The sequence below is a fragment of the Giraffa tippelskirchi genome, chromosome 1 (assembly GCF_054371585.1).
Source record: "Giraffa tippelskirchi isolate mGirTip1 chromosome 1, T2T-mGirTip1v1.2.pri, whole genome shotgun sequence".
In the NCBI taxonomy this organism is placed as follows: Eukaryota; Metazoa; Chordata; class Mammalia; order Artiodactyla; family Giraffidae; genus Giraffa; species Giraffa tippelskirchi.
Window position 1 is genome coordinate 221,345,468 of NC_137275.1, and position 12,435 is coordinate 221,357,902.

Below are 12,435 nucleotides of genomic sequence, written 5' to 3' on the forward strand. Positions count from 1 at the left end.
TACATCTGTGTCTCTATTTCTGCTTTGCAAATAATATTATCTATAGCATTTTTCTAGATTCCATACTTGAGTAATATTACACCATATTTGTTTTTATGTTTCTTACTTACTTCACTCGGTATGACAATCTCTAGGTCCACCCATGTCTCTCTAAATGGCACTATTTCATCCTTATTTATGGCTGAGTAAAATTCTATTGTATATATGTACCATGTCGCCTTTATCCATTTCTCTGTCAGAAGACATTTAAGCTGATTCCATGGCCTGGCTATTGTAAACAGTGCTGCTCTGAACACTGTATGCATCCTTTAGAATTCCGGTTTTCTCCAGAGACCTTTCAATTGACATACACATCAAGAATGCTGTATACTCTATATTCTTCACAGATATGCTCTCAAACTGGTACAAATGTAAACTCAATTTGAGGGCAATGGTTTGTTTTTCTGGTGGGAACTAAGGCTAAGATGCTCCTGGGAGAAGAGTTAGACATCACCCAAATACCCATGTATTTATCTCCATCGAAAAAGCGGCACTAGGCCATTTTGTTTAGGTGCCGTGATAAACAAAGTTCCCCCTGCAAGAAAGAAGCAGCTGCCAGGTTGCAGGAAGTGTTGTATGAAAACATCCTCCAACTGTCATCTTCTTCAGAGTCAGCCTCAACTTCAGAGAGCCACCTCAGTGAGGTCATGCCCTTCCTAGGAATGGTCACAAGTCACTGACTGGTTTAGATGGGTATAAACCTGACCTATTTCAGCCCAGTGTTGGATCTCTGATGGGCAATGCTTGCACTGGAGCTCCCTGCCATGTAATGAAGACTTTGCTGGGCCTACATTGCAGTTCACCTTCTCCCTCTACTCAATTCTGCTTCCACTCTCTTTATTCCACAGATGTTAATTCCTAAGAAAAACCATGCTCCCCAAAACTCTGTCTCAACACCTGCTTCTGCAGAAGCCAAGCAGTGATGAGGACCAAGTGAATAAGGAGGGATTTGTTGTTTTGGATTTTATTTTTCCCCTAAAATCTTCTGGGAGAAAAGGACCATACAGATGACCTATGTTTTGTCCACTCTGTGAAGGAATTGGATTTGACTCCTAAGGAAAGAGTGTAGAGGGAATGATGTTCAAGCAAAACTTGTAGGACTCTTGAGTTAGGGCAACTCTGCTTTGAAATCCACCTGATTAATTTTGAGGTGTGGACAGGTCTCTTTCCCCCCCCAACAGACCACAGGCCACAGAAGTGCAGCCTGATCACTCTCTGTGCTTAGGTAGTTACCAGGTAAGAATAACTATACCCAGTGAAGCAAGGACAGTGAGAAGACACCTTGAAGAGGAGGGAGAATTAGTAGAATTAGTTCTCTAAAACCTGCATGAAACATCACCACTTGGGTGATGGCTAGAGTAATACAGCAGAATAGGCTTGGAGTGAAGTGCATCTGGGCACTGATACCAGTATTGTCACATGTGCAAATGTTAATTGCTGGAGTGTAAGATATTCAGGTTACAATCATAGGACTTGATATGCTCTGTATATATGCTGCATAGCTGAAAGCAAGAAAACATAAAAGTACAACAACAAGAAACCGATAAGCAGATTAAGTATATAAATGTCAAGAATCCATTGTTAAATCAATTCCAGGGATCAGTAGCTTTCAACAACTCCCTGACAGTTTTCTGAGACCAGTCTACCTTTCAGGAAATCATTTATAGCTCTGCATCCATTGCCCCAATTGGACTTAACAGAGGTTTAGAATAAGGCAAAAACAAGTTTAAAAGAAGACATCTCTGAGACTCAGAAGAATGAAATTGAAGATCTATGAATTTCCAATCATTAGATAAAATTCTCTGGTGTGATATACTTTTTCAAGTGTTACAATGTCACGGCACAGTCTTATTAGAAACATTAGAAAACAATCTCTTTTATAGAATCAGAGATCACTACTAAACACTATAATAATTGTACAGATGCCAAAGGAGAGAGGGTGTGTGTTCTGCAGAGCCTGATTAAGTAAGCTTCATGGATACAGAAATAAATGCACTGTGATCTGTCCTCTGCAAAGGGCCTGATTTATTTAGATTTTCATTAAGATGGGCTGGAACACAAAATGTCTTCAGTTATCCAGGAAATGTAATTAAGCACTTTCAAAGATTCCTACTTAATCAATGCTATTTTCCCCCATATTTGGTTAATTGAACTGTCAGCCTCTACTCTAGTCTGGGGTATGTGGGTAATTTGGGCCAGAAGCATCAGGGACATTCAAACTCAAGGTCATTTTCCCATTAAAATAGCCTCCCTGCTTTGAATGTAAACTCTCATCCTCTGTGATACACCTTTAGTCAATAGCCACGCTCTAAAAATATATTTTAAAAATAAGAATAAAGGATGCTGAAATAGTGATATATTTGCTGAAAAATTATGATAAAGTTTTAGAGTTAGAAAGACCTAAATTTGAATCCCTACTCTTTCAAGCAATAGCTAATCTGGGAAAAGTTATTCTCAGTTTTTTTTTTTTTTTTTTCTGTCAAACAGAACTAATATTAGTTAATACTTCATAGTATTGTTGTGAGAGATGAGAGGTAATGTTTGGATAGCTCAAGACACATAGTAGATATGTAATAATTAGTTCTAATTATTATTTTTATTTTTGTTACTGCTACTATGTTTATTCTCAGTTTTCTAGATTACAGCCAGGTGTGAAAAAGGTCTCATAATTCCAAGTATAACATGATGATCTCATGAAATGTCGATATGCCTATGTTTCAAGAGTATATTATCAAGGTGGAGAACATTTGATTTGTACAGCCAAGATAAGCAGGAAGATCTACAAAGCTCTTCCCACCTGCTGCTCAGCTTCTCCTCAGATTAGACTATGCTGAGCTTACCCAAGCATCGGTGGGGACTTCTCTATAAGGACCCTGAACCTTTGAGTCACTTATTCGGGGAGTGCTGTCATTTGCATCTCCACCTGGGCAATGATAATGGTATAACCAACCTTTCCTTACTAGACACCACACTTCCATCACTGAACGGGGAAAGGAGAGTTCATTTGTCTATTTCTTCATCCATTAGATTACCTGAGTATCTCCTAACTTCCCAGCACTCTGCTGTTTTTTAGAACACACCAGTTATGAACACTTAGTATTCACCCTCAAAGAACATGCAAATAAAGATGTAAGAAAATAGGATTCAGTAAACAAAAATCTGAGTTTAAAGGACAGATTTTGAAGTCACACAGACTGGCAGTATAATCCAGGTTTTGCTTTGATTTAGCTGCCTGATTTGGACAAGTTATGGGAAGAGTACCTACCGGGGTCATCAGGTAGACCTCATTCACTAAAGCAAATGAATGTTCAGACCAGTGTCTTGTACCTAATGAGAGTGAAGTAAATATTAGTAATAGTTGTAATAATGAAAATGTATTATTTGTATTATTTTCAGTTCAAAATTTCAGAAGCAGACACAACATGGATGGGGAGTGTATTGAAGATGGAGGCAGAGAAATAGGCAAAGGCCAGACTATGAGGGGCTCTGCAGAGCCCAAGAGGGCAATTAGAATCATTTCAGACTTTTATAAAGAGGAGTTTGGAACAGGAGAAAACAACCTGGCTTTTTCACTTCCAAGAGATTTTTTTCCCCTGGGGTAGAATTGTAAGTGTCTGCAAGCCTAGGATTGGTTCATTCCCATGACCCACAGAGGTGTCCCCCTCCTTGATGTGTCATGAAAAATTAAAATAAGGATTGTTCAGTAAACAGAGTGTCTGCAAAATTAATGAACCCCTTCACCTTCAACACCTGGTAATTATATCTTTCAATTAAACCAACTCTCTTGCTGTCTATGCTCTTATAAATTAACTCACAGCCCTACATCACTCTGGCCAGATTTTCCAGGCCTCAAACCTAAGAGGCCAGAGATAAAGAGCGAGTCCAGGGAAAGCACACGCAGGACCTCGTTTACTGTCCGTCTGCTTGTCGCTCGGGGAGCTTCCCTCTCAGACTGGCCACCAGCACCAAAAGTGTACTTTTTCAAACTGTAGCTGATAATCCCTTTGAACTGTATTTGAGCATATCTCATCACTCACTGAAAAGGAAGACCTGAACTAATGAAGTATGTTGTTGAATTTAGTTCATATAAATTAATTTATCCACTAAATTTCTGAAAGGAAGGACATTTTCTAGAGATAGAAGAAATGATGCTTTGTGAGGCATGGGTGATCTTTGTCATAAAAAGAAATATAAGCTATGACTTAAAAACAGTTCAATTTACCCATATATTTATTAAAGCTTTTTAAACTTTTTTTTTCAGTCTTAAATATGTGTGAAGTACTAAACATTTGATAAAGAAAGTACAGGAAGATTTAAGAGGCTATAGCAGAGGTTCTTCAGCTGATCAAGGACTCAGCAAGTTATGTGAGGGGCGATATTTACACTGAGACGCAAAGGGTTGAATGAACGAAGGTACATATATTAGGAGAATTACATCGTAGACAAGGGGGGCGTGGAAAGTTCATGGAACAGAGTTCAGTAGAGCTGGAGCACACAGTAAGATGGAGAGCTGACACGATGAAAGAAGAAAGGGTCCCAATATGTAGTATCTAGTAATGATGTTCAGAAGTTTTGGATTTTGTCTTAAAAGCCAAGAGAAACTGTGTTAGGATATTAAGCTAAGGGTTCTCATGACCCTTATAGACATGGTATGTTTAGTGTTATCATTAAATGATCACTCTATTTGCAAAGTAAGGAAGTGTCTGGAAGACAGCAAAACTGTAAACAGACGAGTTTGAAGATCTTTGTGAAAATCCAAGAGGACTAGAAAAGGGACAGTGGAGATAGAGATGTAGATGTTCATAGAGTAGGTGATTGGTTGGGTGTGTGTGATGAGGAAAAGGGAATTTAAAAATGATAGCTGACTAAAATAAGTCAGATAAGGGCAAATACTGTATGATCTCACTGAAATGCGGAATCTTAAAAAAAATCCTCCAAACCCCCAAAACTCACAGAATCAGAGAATAGATAGGTAGTTGCCAGAGATGAGGGTGGCAGGGCTGGAGGAAATGAGTGAAGGTGGTCAAAAGGTACCAATTTCCAGTTATATGATAAATAACTTCTGGGGATGTGATAATAGCATGGTCTCTATCGTTAACAATACCACATTGCATATTTGAATGTTGCTAAGAGAGCAGATCTTAAAAGTTCTCATTACAAGAAAAAAAAATTAATAACTGTGAGATGATAGATGCTAAACTTATTCTGGTGGTTATTTCTCAATATATACATATATCAAATCATCATGATGTATGCCTTAAACTTCTACATGTTATATATCAGTTATATCTCAAAAAAAATGGGCAATTTTCTTTTTAAATTAAGTTAAAACTTTAAATGCCTACTACCTTTCTGGTCTGAGTTACTGAGCAGTTGAACAATGTCATAGCATCTAATGAAAAAGGGTCTCAAAAGGAAAGGTAACAGAGCCCCTTAGAAGACAGGTGGCTGGTACTTACTGCAGGCCTATCAAACGGATCATGGCAGGGTCTTCTTTGATAATCCTGCTAACTGAACCCAAGCACTGGACCTATTGTGTGTAGATCCTAGTCTTTTTTCAAGTAACATAACGTATATGAACACATATAAATAACCCAAGAGATTTACATAGAAAATATAAATAGTAGTTTCATAATAGTTACCTCTGTTTCTCACCTTAAATAATACTCTAATCCATGATTCAGAGATGAGAAAACAGAAGTTAAAGAGTTAAAGTGAATTGGTACCCATGAGGTGTTAACTAGAGCTGCACTTGAGTTCTTTTATCTTCCCCCTTGAACATGGAACTGTCTCATTGGCCACAGGTATTTATGGAGCACCTACTATGTATGCAGACCTGCTATGATCTATGAAGTTTAGTTTTGTGAAAGCCATGATTCATCAATTGATCAGTTTTCAAAAATCAGGGACAAAAATACCCTTGAGAGGAAACACATTGGAACAATCAGTCGATTTTTTTTTTTCATACCTCCTACAGTGATGCAAAAACCACAAGTTATCCTGGAGTAAGAATTCTAAAAATAGCATTTATGGCCCTGCAATCCCATCTTAGGACATTGTGACACAATTTGCTGTTATTGCTGGGACATTCCAGTGGCCATATCTTTTCCTATCTCTCAGGAAATGGTACAGAGAAATCTGATCTTTAGGCCACTGACCTCAATATCATTCTCTACGTCTCTGAACCCTCCCTGACATTTTTCATTCTACTTAACTCTACAGAATTGTCTGAGCTCTAGTTTCCATATCAGGCTTCTGTCTCAGGAAAAGACTGCATCAGCCCACGTTTTGACCTCTTGAACTTCACTGTCAATTTAGACAGAAAACACAACAAATGCTTCTATTGGACATTATATAACCCAACACTTCCTAGCATAACGTGTGGTCATCCAGGTCCAGCACTCATGTTCCGACTGCTTATCTAAATTAAATATGACAACAGCAGAAAATGATCTGGGTAAATAAAAACACATGGCAAAATGCCCATCTTCTTTAAAACCAAAGGCTTTCAAGTCCGTCGAATCTGGGTTCAAACCTCACTTCTTAACTCTAAGACTTAGGACAATTTATCTAACTTCTCTAAGACAGTTGTCCTATCTGTAAAATAAAATAAGAACTCTAAAATAGAATAAGTAAAATAATCTGTGAATCCCCTGATATAATATCTAGCATATACCTAGCATGACAACAGAAAGCAACTTTTTCCTGTTTCAGTTCAGTTCAGTTCAGTTCAGTTCCTGGGTCGTGTCTGACTCTTTGCGACCCCATGAATCGCAGCATGCCAGGCCTCCCTGTCCATCACCAACTCCCGGAGTTTACCCAAACTCATGTCCATCGAGTCGGTGATGCCATCTAGCCATCTCATCCTCTGTTGTCCCCTTCTCCTCCTGCCCCCAATCCTTCCCAGCATCAGGGTCTTTTCCAATGAGTCAACTCTTCACATGAGGTGACCAAAGTATTACCTGATGATCTCGATGATCTCTGCTATCCAATATTCACCCTTATTTACACTTAACAATTAATTTGTAAATTGATGCTGATATCTGCTATCCAATATTCACCCTTATTTACACTTAACAATTAATTTGTAAATTGTAGCAATCATAGTGGTTTAATTATAAACTTGTATTGAATTTTGAATTGTTTCTATTTTATGAGTTTATGAGCTATCATTTTACTAATAGAACAGTATAATTTGGCTAGATTTGTTGAGTATTGAGGATATATTGAGTATTTACCCTGTGCTGGGCACTAAGCTAAATGTTTCATACACATTTATCACTAGTAATGATTACAATAAAGAGGATGTATAACTGCCATTATCCCCCACTCCTTGTTTTTTAAGATGAGAAAACTGGGTCTCAGAGATGTCAAATGAATTATCTAAGATCACAAAACTAAAAAATCTGAAAATGAGATTAAAAAACCATAGCTGTTTGACTCAGCAAATTTACACTCTACAAACTATTATTATTATTAATATCCTTCAAAATAATATCATGTTTTCTTTAAAAATTTCCCATAACTAGGACTTGTCCCTGATTCAGACTTTATTTATTTATTTTTAGATTTGAGATTACACATCCTTCAGTGCAAATAAATAAGCATTCTGAAGAATATATTGATGAGGTTTTGAGGAAGGTACATCTTGTGTATCTTTTAGAAGATAGAGGGAATGGCTGTATGAAAGGATTAGGATTACTTATTTTCCTTGAAGGGAAATAAGATGTACATTTATTCTTCTTAGAGAAAAGTAAGATATTTGTTTATTCTAGGACAATATCAGAAACTAGTTACCTTACAGGACACATGTCATGTGCAGCTGCAGGTTCCAGAAGCAGACGGTGTGTGCTAAACAGTATGTATGAATTAGCTCGGGGAATAACTTCTACTTGGGGTCTAAATGAAATAAGGAGGTGAGCCAAATTAAAATTAGGCAGAAGGCCTATGCACAATTATACTCTCATGTCTCCTTTTCCTACTGTGCATGTGTGTGCACGTGCACGCATGCATGTATCAAATGCACACATCACACATACACAAACATATACTTTCCTAATTATAAGTCTTATAAATCCACTCTGTACTCCTAAGAAGTCAAAACATTTTTTTCTTGGACATTCAAGGCCCTGTACTAATAGACACAGTGGCAGGGTTTCAGTTCTGTTTGAATGCACCTGATAGATGTAAGACCTAGAAAAACTCACTTAACATTTCTGGGTCAAATAACTGTCATCTGTAAAACTAAACAAATCTTCTAGATGAAGATTATCTCTGCTTCCTGCTTTATATAATGTTGTGAACACAGGATTCTATAAACTAACACTACCTAAAATGGCAGAATCAGACTATATTCACATAACTACGCTCCAACATGTCCTGATCTTCCACTCTATAAATAACACTGCCATCTACACAGCTTTAATTATTGGTTGAATTAATTAGCAGACCATAGTAGTGTACAATAAAAAGAAAAAAATGTGTCTTTTTTTGGTTAAACAATTCAATTGTTTTTGAATCTGAACTGACTTTATGACCTTTTTTAAATCAGTAGACTGTCATGGATTTGACATAGTGTACCTCCTTATAGCCTAGGCATCAACAAATTTTGTGTATTTCTATTTTCTTCCTCTCTCTCTGACACCTGGTAAGCTTCCAGGAAAATAAGCTCGCTCTAACATACTGGAGAACAAGAAGCCTCCTGGAGCAAAGTTGACTCTTTATATCTGAAGTCACCTAGACAAACCAACTCTCAGGCCATTGTGGGCAGCTGACTACACTGCATAAATGAGTGAGCTGAGAGGAGACCAGAAAAATTCAGCGGAGTCCAGACTAAATTGCTGACCCACAGAATTGTGAACTAAATTAACATCCAGCTGGAATGATTTGTTATACAGCTAAAGCAGACAGATACACAGATCTCTCTACTTGATTTTTATGAAGATATTCACATATATAAGACTTGCTTGGATTTCGATTCTTTATAGAGTCTATCCTTATAATTTCAAGCTCCACTGAATATACTCATTCATTCAATGAACAAATATTTAGTGACTGTTCATTAGTATTTTTACTCTCCGTAAACGCTGGCTCTTCATTTATCATATTAAATACTGCCTGCACCAGATTATCTGTTAGCATCTTACCATATTAAGCTATTTCCTCTATCATAGCAACTAGAAGGCAAAAATCCACATTTCCTAGACTTTTTTTTTAATCAGCCTATTCCAATTTAGGTTTTTACCAGTGAGAATTACAGGCAAGATATTTGGAAAGTGAGAAAAAAAGGGAAGGCATTCTCACTCTGGCAGCAGCTGATTCTGGGCTTAAACAGAAGGCAGATGTGACATTTTCTCAGTGACTTGCATACATTCTCCTGTAAATTACTTACTTCAGTGCTCCCCACAGCTGATATAATTGGCAGAAAATTATCTGCGATTTTTGTGTCTCTTGGATTCCCAAGTAGTATCGGCATCTTCCCTGACCATGTCTACCCCTGTCCTTCAAAAGGTTTTGCTAGAATTTAATTTCCTGTATTAAATCCTTTCCTCTTTGAAATATCTAGATTAGTTTCCATTTCCTTCATTGAACTTTGAGAAGTTTTTAATCTGTACTTTTTTCATTCATATATTATTTAGGATCTATTACTGGGCAAGTCAGTAACCATAAGAAACATAGTTCATCCCTCTAATTTTTTAAACAAATGAGTAGACTGAGATCCAGAGAAATGAAATGACTTATCCAAAGCAATCATGCTTTACTATCAAAGCTGAGACTGCTATGGTCATTGATTAGCATAAACAGACCTGCAAATTTAAACTTAGAAAAAAACATGGAGTCAGATGTTTATTTAGTCACAGTCCAAGTTCTGTGGGGAATGCTGAAGTAGTGTTAGGGCTGGGGTGGAAGGCAGGGGACAGTAAGAGTACAAAGATTCCAAGACACCTAACCTCACTTAAAGTAGAGCAGTTTCATCTTATCTAATGTACACATATGGCTTCACCCATACATTTCATTTAAAGACAGATGAAATATTTTCCAATTATTGTATTTATAAGACAGTCCATTGCTTGTGGCATTAGAAATTATTGACAATAAAATAGACAACATATTTTCAAAACTTTTCTCATTTTTAAATGAACTGTGAGGAATAAATGACATCCAATAAGCTATATATACAATTATGCAATTATATATAGTTGCATATGTATATGTATCTGTGAAACAAGCAGCAAATATTCCCATCGCTTTTCAAAGTTTCCTTGAGCCCTTTGTAATCCACCATCTCTCTACTCCCACTTCCAGGAAACCACTAATTTGATTTCTCTCACTATAATTTGCATTTTATGGAATGTTATATAAATGTGATTCTGCACAATGTACATCTTTTTCTGGTTTCTTTTATTCAGCATCAAGTTTTTTAGATTCATTTATGTTGTTGCACATATCAGTTTGTCTTTTTATATCACAGATAAAGTATTCTGATGAATGAATATACCAAGATCTGTTTATTCACTCACCTGCAAAGGGACATGTGGCTTGTGTTCAGTTTTTTGGCCATTGCAAATAAAATATATGTGTACAAATATTAGCGAGAATGTATGATTTTGTTTATTTGAAGTGAATACGGAGAATTTGAATTTCTGGGTCTCATAGTAGGGTGTATGTTTAACTTTGTAAGAAACTAAAATTGTTTTCAAGGGGGTTGTACCATTTCACATAGCTTACAAGAGCTAAAGTTGTTCCACATACTTGCCAGTACTGATTATTACCACTCTTTTTAGTTTTAGCCATACAAATGGGTAGTTAATGGTATCTCATTTAAAAATAAAGACACTTTATTGAGTGCAGGAGGAGAAGCGGGAGACAGAGGATGAGATGGTTGAATGGCATCACTGACTCAACAGACATGAGCTTGAGCAAACTCTGGGAGACAGTGAAGGACAAGGAAGCCTGATGTAGTGCCATTCATGGAGTCACAAAGAGTCGGATACGACTAAGTGACTGAACAACAACACATTTTATTCAGAGTTCCTCAGTTTTCACCTAATACTCTGTTTTGACATGTGTTCTAGGATCCATTTCAGGATAGCACCTTATATTTACTCATCCTATCTCCTTGGGCTCATCTGGGCAGTAACAGTTCCTGAGACTGTTTTTGACCTCGACAGTTTTGAGTACTGGTCAGGAATTTTGTAGAATGTTCTCCAATTGCCTGCCTTTTTCAAGATTAGTTAAAATGACAATGCATTCTTAGAGTGGCATCTTGGGTTTTGATGTAAAGCACTATTCTCATCACATCACATCAAGTACACATCATCAACCTGATTTGGTACTATTGATATTAACCTTGATTATCTGGCTGGGGTAGTTTTCTTCTTGATGAGCTATTATTTCGTCCCTTTAATACTGTACTCTCTAGAAAGAAAGCACTGTACGCAGCCCACACTTAAGGAGTTGGGAGTTATGCTCTATCACCTTGAAGGTGGAATATCAACAAATATTACAGGTGACCCTTGAACAACACGGGAGTGGTGGGCACCGACACTCATACAGTTGGAAATCCACTTAATACCTTCGCAGTAGGCCATCCACATCCGTGGTTCCACATTCACAGATTCAGCCACTAAGGATCATGTAGCACTGTAGTTTGTATTTATTGAAAAAAAAATCTACCTATAAGTAAACCTGTTCTGTTCAAACCAAAGGGTCAACTGCAGTGTGAATTTTTCTGCCAGAGCCATGAGGAATTCTTTCTCCTTTTTTCATCCTGAGAACCTCATAGGGTTCTCAAGGTAAAGACCACAATGTGTGGGCATGTCCCTAAGAGTGCAGTAATCAGAAATTTCTCACTCTCAAGCTCATCCACACTGTCTCCAGCTGCTCACCAAAATGCCTTTGATGTGTTCTGACAGGTGTATGGCTCCAGCAGCTTCTGCTCCAAGTAAACAGAACTTGGTTTTCTCTCTATATACAAGCCTGCTTCTCCGGATTTCAGGGTGGAAGTTTACCCTGCAAATCCCATTAGCTGCTAATTCCAAGAAAAGTCTTTGATTTTTCAGTTTGTCAAGGTTTATTTTGCTGTAAAAATGAGTGTTGGCTTCCAAGTTCTTTACATATTGGAGCTGAAACCCAGCTTCCTCTCATTATGGTTTTAAATTGTGTTTCACAGAAATGAGCTTTTGTACTTTTAAGGAACTACTATGTTGGTTCTGTGATATTTTTTTTGTTATTCTTCCCTGTCGCTTTTTGTCGCTAAGTGCTATCAATGGTATATCATCTCAAAGAGCTTTAATGATGGAAGTGTACTTTATTTATTTATCTATCCCCGATAACTAATACTGTCCATGTCCTTGACAAATTTATATTAAACAAACGAACTGAATCCAGAGAAAG

General features: G+C 37.2%; 1 protein-coding gene across 4 annotated transcripts in view; it reads right to left on the bottom strand.

The window, feature by feature from the left end:
• LOC145540833 (uncharacterized) overlaps positions 1 to 12,435 on the bottom strand; it is a 355,745-nt gene that overhangs the window by 227,456 nt on the left and 115,854 nt on the right. The window contains exon 3 of one of the 4 annotated variants that reach the window (XR_014078586.1): positions 7,837 to 7,938. The exons of the other annotated variants lie outside the window; for them this stretch is intronic. The gene's annotated coding sequence lies outside the window, so the exon portion shown is untranslated. The remainder of the gene's footprint in view (positions 1 to 7,836; positions 7,939 to 12,435) is intronic. 4 annotated transcript variants of the gene reach the window in all.